Source organism: Octodon degus, unplaced genomic scaffold (assembly GCF_000260255.1).
Source record: "Octodon degus isolate 3935 unplaced genomic scaffold, OctDeg1.0 scaffold00038, whole genome shotgun sequence".
NCBI lineage: Eukaryota > Metazoa > Chordata > Mammalia > Rodentia > Octodontidae > Octodon > Octodon degus.
Window position 1 is genome coordinate 6,717,012 of NW_004524614.1, and position 11,062 is coordinate 6,728,073.

Below are 11,062 nucleotides of genomic sequence, written 5' to 3' on the forward strand. Positions count from 1 at the left end.
AGTGAAGAAGTAGACCTTTACAAATGGAATCAGATCTTCAATAAAGGAGCAAAAGCAATTCATTGGAAAGAGGAGAATGTCTTTAACAAATAATGCTGGAGTAACCACATCTACATGCAAAAAACAAATTTAGGCACAGACCTTGTATATACCACCTTGCACAAAGAACAATTCAAAATAAACCACAGACCTTAATATAAAGCATAAAACTCCCACAGGACAACATGGAAAAATCCAGGTGGCCTTGGATTGCTGGTGACTATTGTTTTCAATGCAGTGTTGTGTACAGGTACTCTATAACCTCAGGGCTGGTGATGGCCTTTTAGATATGACACCAAAAACATAAGCCATGAAAGAAAGAATTGATACTTTGGACTCTTTTAGTGGTACTGGAAATTGAACTCAGGGACTTTGCACTGAGCTAATACTCAGCTCTTCCTTAATTTTTGTTTTGAGACAAAAATCTCACTAAAGCACTAAATTACTCAGCCTGAGCTCAAACTTTTGGTCCTCTTGCCTTAGGCTCCCAGAGTGCTGGGATTCCAGGCATGTGCCAACATACCTGACTGATAAATTGGTTTCTGTGAAAATGAAGGGTCTCTTATGAAAACACATAATCATGAGAATAAAAAGACAAGACACAGACTAGGAGAAAATCCTTGCAAACTACTAATAAAGGACTAGTATCCCATACATACAAAGAACTCTTAAAACTCAATAGTAATGAACACCTGACAATACAGGATAAAAACAAGCTTAGTCTCTCTTACACTGTCCCTCAACACAGCAGACTTCTATAACCAAATGTGTGGTGTTTTCCTTGCTGATACATGAAACAGTCAATTCTGCAGAGAGTACCTTCATCTCCTCTGGTACAATTGAGTCCTTATACTATCTCCATGGAGAAAGGGCCAGATGCCACCAACATAGGGCTCAGTCTCTATGACTGAGTCCTGCCCTGCACTTGCCTTCTACACTAACCACAAGCCTTAGTAAATCAGTATTTCTATAGCCCTTTTGGCTTTAATTAATTTTCTTGAGAAGTTCACAGAACTCAGGGAAATACATCTATTGGTTTATTATAGGAACACTACAAAGACAGAAAACAGCCAGATGGAAGAGATACATAAGGTTAGGCATGTGGGAAGAGGTGTGCAGCTTCCATGCCCTCTCTGCATAAGGCACCTTCTGGAAACTCCACATGTTCATCTGAGCAGGAGCTCCTCCTTTTTTGAATGTTTATGAAGCTTCATTTACATAGGTGTGATTAATTAAACTACTGCCCATTGTTGATTGCCTCAAACTCCAGCAACTATTCTTGTCCTGGAGGCCAGTCCTTTAAACATCTTTTGGTCTTTCTGGTAACCTGTCACCCTTCTTGAAGTTATCAAGACCTGCCAACCACAAGTCATCCCGTTGGCAATTAAAGGACATCAATTTGAAGATTCCAAGAATTTTAGGAGTTGTATGGAATGAAAGCTAAATATTTTTTTTACCATCTCTCAAAAACCAGTGAATGCATAGACAAGCAACCTGAATAGAAACCTTACTAAAGAAGGTATACAGTGGCAAATTAAGTATACAAGTATATTGAGCATTATGTGCCATTGAGAAATTACAAATAAAAGCAACAGTGAGTTATAACTTCATACCCAGTGAATGATTAAAACACAAAATACTGACAACATAAAATGCTGGTGGGAATACGAAGCAACAGGAATTACTTTGGGAATAAAAAGTGGTGAGGGTATTCCAGGCATTAATTGCTGGTGCAAATATAAAATAGCAAAAATAAATAAATAATAAAAAAAGAAAAATAATATATCATGGCCAAGGTATCTTACAAAAGACACTTTGGTAGGTTCTTACAAAATGGAACATAACCTTACCATATGATCCAGCAATTACATTCCTTGATATTTACCCAAGTGAGTTGAAAACTACATGCATACAGAAGAGTGGTGCTATGGTTTAGATGTGAACTGGTCCTCAAAAGCCTATGTATTAAAGGCTTGGGTTCTATGCTTGGTGCTATTGGAAGGGGGTGGGACATTTAAAATGTGAGTGTAGTGGAATGAAGTATGTCCTTTGGGTGTAGCATAAAGGGAATATTGGCACATGGACATAGCCTGCGTGTTTCCTGGCCACCATGAGATGAGAAAGCCTCCTCTGCCATACATGCCCACCACGATGGACTGTGCTGCCACAGGCCCAAAGCAGCAGGACCAAAAACTTTGGACTAAGACCGCTGAAACTATAAACCAAAAATAACATTTTTCTGTATTTGGTTCACTATCGTAGGCACTATACTTTGTTACATTAATGAAAAACTAGCACACCCATACATCAGTGTTTATAGAAGTTTTATTCAGAAGTACTCAGACTGGGAAGCAACCATGATGTTCTTGAACAGGTGAATGGAAAACTAAATCGCAGTGTATCCATACAATGGAATAGTACTCAGCAGTACAAAGAAATGAGCTGTTTAATCATAAAAAAATATAGAGGAACCATCAAGTCTGCTAAATGAAATGAGCCAAGCTAAAAGTGTTGCATACTTTATAATTTCAACAACATGACTATACAGGGTAAAGCTATGTGGACAATAAAAATATTATCTGTGGCCAGGGGCTGGTATAGGCAATGAATTTTATAGGAATTCTAGGTAACAGTTTTGTATGTTACAGCAGTGAATAAATAACATCATGCATTTGTAAATACCCATAGGCTATATAAAAGAATAAATCTTAATATATACTATAGAATTTGACTAATAATATATCAGTATTGGCTGATCAATTGTAATAAATATAACACATAAATGAAAGATATTAATAATAGAAGAATGGCTGGGCGGTGAGGGGATATATAGAATTTGGACTTTCTGCTCAACTTTTTGTAAACCTAAAGTTTCTCTCTCTCTCTCTCTCTCTCTCTCTCTCTCTCATATCTTATAGGTCTAAATGTATAAAGTGCTCTATTTGCATTGAACAGATTAAGGAAATGATACTCTCCATTTTCTGTACTGTCTCTTCAATCCATGTATTAGACAAGGTCAGCTTGTGGACTCTAGTAGAACACATGGGTTCAAATCCTGACTTTGCAACTTCTAAGCCAAGTTGGCAAAGCTCTAACTTTCTTCAGGGCTCAGTTCCTTTTATTTTAAGATAGAAATACTCGTCACTGTGATGAATAAGTGGCAATATTCACAAAAAGCATTTAACACTACTCCTGACACATGGCACATGCACGGTGAACATCATTATTACTACGTACAGCATTAGACTGATTTTTGGGGGTCACACAAAATGTTAAGGTGAGAACATTTCTTTTTTCACAATAAATGGGTGTTCATTCTGTCTTTTGCAATGAACACATGGAAGTCTTTGTCAGTAGTTGGCCTTGCAAAGATTGCATGGAGAAGCCTCAACACGCTAGCTCCCCATGGGTGCAGGTGGTGAGACAGGGCACAATCACTGCTGCCTTCTTCAGGGAACTTAACTGTTGACTGGGTGGCCCCTTCCTCTCTCCTGGAACCAGTATTTTTCCTTTCCTGGGAGCTTCTTGGCTTTCTGATCTCCCTTCTAAGAGAGGAGAATTAAGAGAATTTCCATTTCACGAAAACCATGTCCCTCAACACAGAAATTGCATTGATGGTGGACAGGAATCTTGCCATGTTCTTCTAAATCTGGAATGAAGAGAAGCCTCTTTTCTTCCTGTGGGCAGAGTTGGGCAGTGGTCAGACATGCACTACCAGCAGCCACCATTCGGCCTCAAGGAAAAATAATCAGTTAGAGATCAGAGAATGAAGTAGACACACAGAAAAGTCAAAGGAGGGGGGCAAGTGAGTGTCAGTAATCCTGGACTCCCATATCTGTGCTCACTGAGGTCATCCTTCTGGAAATATGAGTCAGTGAGCTGTGCATTTTTGCTGAAGCCATCTCATCCTGCATTTTTGTTGCTTATGTCCAAAGAATTCATGATTCATACAGTTTTTCCTATGCTTGGAACTTTCTGTTCTGGCTCATAAGGGAAGAGTTGGAAACACCTTGACAATGACTTGCTCAAGCAGAAAGGACAGTGAGAGCCACTTGACAAGGACTGCATTAAAAAGTACTGCCTCAAGCTTAGAGCATCTTGCTACTGGTCAGTTAATAGAGAAAAATATTAGATTTCCGCTAAAGATTTTAGAAGGTCATTGAAATTAGCTGCGTGTGGGGTGGGTGGGGAAAGATATAGATAGATAGATAGATAGATAGATAGATAGATAGATAGATAGATAGATAGATAGATTGATTGATAGATAGAAAGAAAAAAAGAAAATATGTATGGGCTATGTCATGGTAGAAAATGCTTTCTTTCTACAAGAACCATGTACTTACCTTCAAGGAGAAAGCCTTTCTTTCAATAGATGTTGTCTTAAGAAAATACAACTCTGTGAAAGTGACAAAGATGCTCATAAAGGTTTATGTGCACATATATTTATCCTACAAAAAGAAGAAACCTTATAAATGTCTAAAAATAAAGGATTGGTTAAGTACCTATAAATGCATTCATAAAATAGAATATTAAACAGCCATTAAAATTGTGTTTCCAAAAATATTTAATATTATGGAAAATATTCAGACTATATTCTGAGAAAACTATTCTGTTCTGTCTGCAATATTTAAAGATATGGGGCTGGCCAGACAGATCAGTGGATTAAAGCACCTGCTTAGACAGACATAGGAGCCAGGATTCGATTCCTGGTGTGCTGTACTGGCCCAGCCCCCCGGGGCATGCTGAGACTGGGTGTGGTAGTACGAACCTGTAATCCCAGTGCTTGGGAGGCTGAACACAGGAGAATCACTACGAGTCCAATCCATGTAGTGAGACCCTGTGGACCCTGTACTAAATACATAAAAACAACAACAACACAAAAAATAAATATATGGACAAGTTCTGAGAAATGTGTCCTTGGATGATTTAGTCATTGTGGAAACATCAAATAGTGCATTCATATAAACTATGACATTACTGGGTGAGAAAAATCTCATGTCATATTTGCAATCCATCACTAACCAAAGGGTATTGTATCACATGACTACATATGCACATGAATTGCCACATTTTATAGCTACACCACATATAATCAGGATGAAAACATATAAGAATGTTGACCCTAATCCGCCTGGATTTTCTTTCTTTCTTTTTTTTTTTTTTTGTACCGAGAATTGAACTTAGGACCTTGCGATTGCAAGGAAGGTGCTTATGCTGCTGAGCTATCTCCCCAGCCAGAAATTCTAATTAGGATTACTTCATTCAATTTTCTTTATTTTAATTTATTTATTTATTTATTTATTCTCAATTTTCTACATTGAAAAATTTACAATAAGATCATTGGATATTTTTAAAAATCAGGATTATACCAAAGTGATATAATTTTGTGCCAGGCTTATTTTCCCCACAAAATCTGTGTAGCCAAAGAACATCCAGACTTCACTCTTATTCTGAGCTCCCGTGGGTTAATATATCAACATGTGACCTAGGGGGACAGCACATAATTTAGGCTCTACAGTACTATATATTCCAGAATGTTCTTGAGTATTTCTTAAATTTAAATGTCAGTGAAACAGCATTCATATGTTAAGGAACTCAGCAAAGATGTGGTCCCAGCCGTCACTCTCAATTCCACTGTCCCTGTGGTTCGTCAGAAAAGAGGTTCGGGCCTGGCTTCAGTATTGACAAGATAGTTAATATAGATAATCTTGTAAAGCAGAGTGATTAGCTTTTTTAAAAATGATGATAAATTATGATGCTGTCTTTTCCCAATCAATAACTCAAAATAAACAAAACCTGTTTCCAATTGAAAAGCCAATGATACATGTTTTCTTTTGGGTTTTCATCATGTTTGGTTTTTGTGCCCCATGAAGTTTTTAATCTCCCATACTTTTGCTGTTTTCTTTAACATCTGAATGCTATATCCATTGACATTTAAATCTAAGGAGCACTTGAAAAAGTTCTGGAAGATATGGCATATTATGGGCTGAAATGTGTTCTCTGCCACTTGCCCCTCCCACTCGACAGTCATATGTTGAAGTCCTAGGCCCCAGAACTGCACAACATGATTGTACCTGGAGATAAGACTTTTTTAAAAAATACTTGAACAAATGGGGTCTTTAGGTCAGGCTCTAATCCAATCTAGCTGTGTCCTTTTGAGAAGAGAATAGGGCTGGAAATATAGCTTAGCTGTAGAGCACTCAGCAGCATTCTGCTGGTTCTAGGTATAAACCCCAGTACAGAAGGAAAAGAAGAGGCTGGGCTGATGCAACATGAAAGAAGAGTGAAAAGGTGGGGTAGGAGGGAAGGGAAAATCAGAAGCACAGAGAAAGAGATCCCTTTCATGTTAGGCACAGTGAGGAGTCAGCTCTCTACAAGTCAAAGACAGAAGCCTCAGAAGAAGCTAAACCCACAAGCACTTTGATCTTTCAGCTTCCAGAACTGTGAAACAATGAAGAATTGCTATTTACCACCTGTAGACTGTGGAATTCATTATAGCAGCCCTAACAAACCAATATGGTGGAAATCTTTTTTGAAAAGAAAATTGACTGTTAAAGCTGAAAGATAGTCAAGCCAACAATGACCAAAGCAAGCCTGAGTTTACAGTGTAGTTGGGCCAGGTGGGTCTCACAGCCACAGGCCTAAGCAGAGCTAGAATCACACCTAGGGTTGACAGAACTGGACCTTTTCCACAGTTCAATACTGGTATCTCCATTTGCTTATTTATCACTTTGTTCTTCTTCAAGTATTTGCCTCAATTGTTTTTCCTGCTCTGACCCACATGCCCAGTATGTGGAAAGTAAGAAGGCCTTAGAGATTCTCTATGTCATTCATGTTTCTATCATTCTCAGTGTCGCAGATGTCCCTCCAAGCTCAGCTTTCTAGTGGCTCTGAGCTGATAGAAACACAACACTATCAGTCAGGAGGCGGATCTTCTCAATGATGGCAGAGTAGGAAAAATAGGGCTTTTGATATGAGACTGGGATGGGTCTAAATCTGGACTCTGTCATTAACTGTGTGAAACTGTTCAACTTATTCAACCTCTTTCAGGCTTATTAAAGGAAAACACCAATATTTAACCACAACTGATTTTTGAGAACTAGAGAAGAAATTGTGTAAAAGGAACCCCTTTCTACCCTTTTCATTTCTTTTAATCCTGAACCTTTCTTTCCTCTCTAGAGGATGGGAAATCAGAGGGAGGTAGTGGGGCCTGGACACAGGTATCCACTCTTCCGCTGCCACCTCCTCTAAGCACACATGTGTCTTTCAACTGGGAAGGCCTGCCTATTTGTGGACGTCAGCACTCTGTGTAGTAGCACCTTAAGGCTCACCTTATTGTTGTCTTTTGATGGTTTGGGTAATTTCTGCAGGCATTTGACTTGACAAGAGTTATCCCCTTCTCTGGATTTCAGAAAAGTGTGCCAGTCGGTCCATGCCTCTCTGCTACAGGAATCTTTTTATCCTAACAATCCTTTACAGGTAAGGCTTTCTCACCAAACAAAATCAAACAATGGTTACAAGATTTTTTTTTACTCTTTTGAATATCCTAGAAGCATCTAGTTGCTGAAACAAATGCATTATCTTTACAAAAAGACATTTTGGGCTTCTAAACAATTTATCCATACCCATACCTCCCATTCCTGCTCTGTGCAGCTTTAAACTCACTCTTAGAATTGCGTCTCATTTTACAGCTAACACTGATGCCCTCCCCAGGATAGATTATAGAGGCGACAAACACTATGCTGTGGCTGAGAACACAAGTGAGTAAGAATCATTAGTGTGAATTCCAGCAGGAACTGTGAGCACTTCAGGCCTTAGTTTCTTCATCATAAACACAATATTATTTCCCTTGTGTAAGAACCTGAAAGAGTCAATAAAATCTAAAAAGTACAATGAAATGGGGCATCTAATGAGTTGCTGCAAGAAATGAGATAAAGCCTGAACATTCCCCAAGCATTGCCCACAACATGAGTCCGTAGCAAGTACCCATTATTATTTTTTAACATCATTACTAATTTTCACCTAAAGTGCACTTTGCTGATACAAAGGAAATACCAGCATAGTACTTTCATCAGTACCTATTTAATCTTTGACTACTAGGGTTTAGTATGGAAAAAAGGAACAAAGATGGGAGTGGTATTTGTAATTGGTTTTTCATTATAAATGGGAAACATTGTGAATAGCACACCCCCCACATATGAATAGCCCTCCCCCCAAAGACTCATGTATTGAGGATTTAGTCTTCAGTGCAGGAATGTTCAAAGGCAGGCCCTGCAAGTGTGTTAGATCATGGGGATGCTATACTCACCAGTGAATTATAAGCTGATAATTTAGGGATGAGTGGGTTGTGAGGAGGTGAGGCCCTGTTAGTCCAGAAGTAAGTCCCCTAGGACATGCTTTTGAGAGGTATATCCTGTCTGCAGTCCCTTCCTCTCTCTTCAGCTCTCTTCCTGCTCTCTGTTTCCTGGCTGCCAGGAGACAGGAGCAGTTTCCCTTATCCTTGGAGCCTGCCAACCATGGTGTAAAATCCCTCAAATCAAAATGAATCTTTCCTCCTCTAACTTGTGTGTCAAGTACTCTGTCCCAGTAACAGAAACAGACCTGTACATACCCCAAAGCTGACAAGTTTATGAGAGTTTGCTATCAAGACCCCATCTGCAGAAGACTTATTATGATTCATAGCATGGACAACTATTCCTTAGATTATATCAAGAAGAGCAGGATTTTTCAGCTTCACTCTGAAAATTTTGGGCCAGACAATACATTCTGTAGGTAATTTTCCTGTTCATCATAGGATCATGAGCAGGATCCCCACCCAATTCACAGATGCCAATTGTATCTTTCTGCAACTAAACATACCTCCAAATGTTGCCCATGTTCCAGCAAAATTGTCCCCAAATTGAAAGCCTCTGTTCTTCAGAAATATCTCATTGTTTTTTAATGGGTATCAGTTACTGTCCCCTGGGTAAAGAGAATTCATGATCCCAACAGATGGGACTGAGAGTCAGCATCTGTTTAATGGAACTATTGTTTGCAGCTCAGCATTTTGTTAACTGTGTTTTATAATTCCCACATTTTGGAGGGCTTTTGGTTGAGGTCTCTTCAAAAAATTAAAGATGAAATGTTAACTGTCACTGCAAAGTCAAAATGGTCAAATAGTCTAAGAGCTGTATGGTAACTGAGTGATTGATACTCTGCCTCTAAAGTACCCAGAAAGCCTCCAGTGTTGCCTTGAAGGCATCTAGAAGTGCCTGCAGCACTTGCAATGGTATTTTTATCCTTGTTATCTTGTCCTCATCTTTCCCAATCATAGCACAGAAAGACACTTAGAGGACCAGACTCAAATGAAGACCTTAAGCTGTTTTTTGCCCAGTTCTAGACTCTTGGGAAGCAAGTTTTAAGAGATAAGCCACCACTTCATGTCCATAAATAGGAATATATCATTTTTGATGCTGTGGCTCTGTGCTCTGGACTTAAACAGGTGCATGATACCAAGGTTTCGTTACAGGATGGCCTCAGATGTAGGGTCCCAGAGTACTTGCAGTGGTGATGGTGGGGTGCTATTAATATGAGAGACACTCCGAAGTGCAATCTCTTATATTTTATCTCTGTCCAGAAGAGTTCTCCTATAAGGAAAACAAACAAATCAAAACAAAACATCCAGTCAGTGGAGTACCAAAAATTTCAAAACCAAGGAAAAGATTATTCATAAATTAGGTTGGCTGATCTCCTTAAGATTATCCCACTTGTCAAAGTGTAAAACTGCAACCAATAACAACCCAATTGTTTCAATGTTTTTAAAACTGTTGAAAGAATGGGCCACACAAGGGGAACTTTCTCCAAACACGAATTTTAACCAAGTTATGTTTTTTGGTAAGAGCACTGGGCACATTTTCTGGAAAAGAGTCAACAATTAGATGCAGTTCATCACCTCGATTGTTAGTCAAGCTGACTAGGGATATGAGATATTGAAAACTGTGCTCTGAAAGTACAACTGAGGCAGTGAGATAAAGGGATCTGGAGTCCCCAGCTTGCTCATATCTAAAGCTTTCCACCTTTTCCTCTCAGAGTCCATGCTGTGGTCAGTTCTTCCAAGACACTTCTGGGTATTCTCAGGTGTGACTTGTCACCTGGAGCATTTCGCATTCTACTCAGCTTGTGTAACATCCTATTCACTTACTATTTGTAAAATTTGCAAGATGTTAATCTCTCTGTGCTTTAACTTTTTTTTTCTTCTGAAGTGGGGAATGTACTGGTTTGTACATCAGAGATGCTGGTAAAGGCTAAATGGAGAAATGTATGTGAAGTACTTAGCACAGTTCCTGACATATAGGATAGATTCAACAAATAGTAACTATGGTTATAAAAATTGTTTCTCATCTTTCTCATGTCAGCTTCCAAAATAAACTCCTGATGCTTTTACAGAGGTCTTTTGCCTTGGTGTAAGGTATGCATATTGTCCTTAAGGATGCTTCCCAAATCTTCAAGAATACACTTTCTAAATGCTTAGGACATTATGAAGTTGAAAGGGAAACAATTCTCCTAAACTCATTCCTGGAGGCAAGTATTACTATGATTCCAAAACCAGTGAAAAAGATACAACTAAAAAAGAGAACTACAGGCCAATCTCTCTAATGAATATAGATGTAAAAATCCTAAATAACATACCAGCAGGCAGAACGCAGCAAATCACCAAGAGGATTATACATCACGACCAGGTGGGATTCATCCCAGGAATGCAGGGATGGTTCAACATATACAAATTCATAAATGTAATACAATAGAGCCAAGAACAAAAACCACATGATTATCTCAATAGATGCAGAAAAGGCTTTTGACAAAGTCCAGCACTCATTAATGATAAAAACCCTACAGAGAATCAGAATAGATGGTCTATAGCACAACCTGATAAAAGCCATCTATGAGAAATGAACAGCCAACATCATAATAAATGGGCAAAAATTGAAGGCCTTCACTTTAAAATCAGGAAGAAGACAAGGATGTCCACTGTCTCTACTCCTAC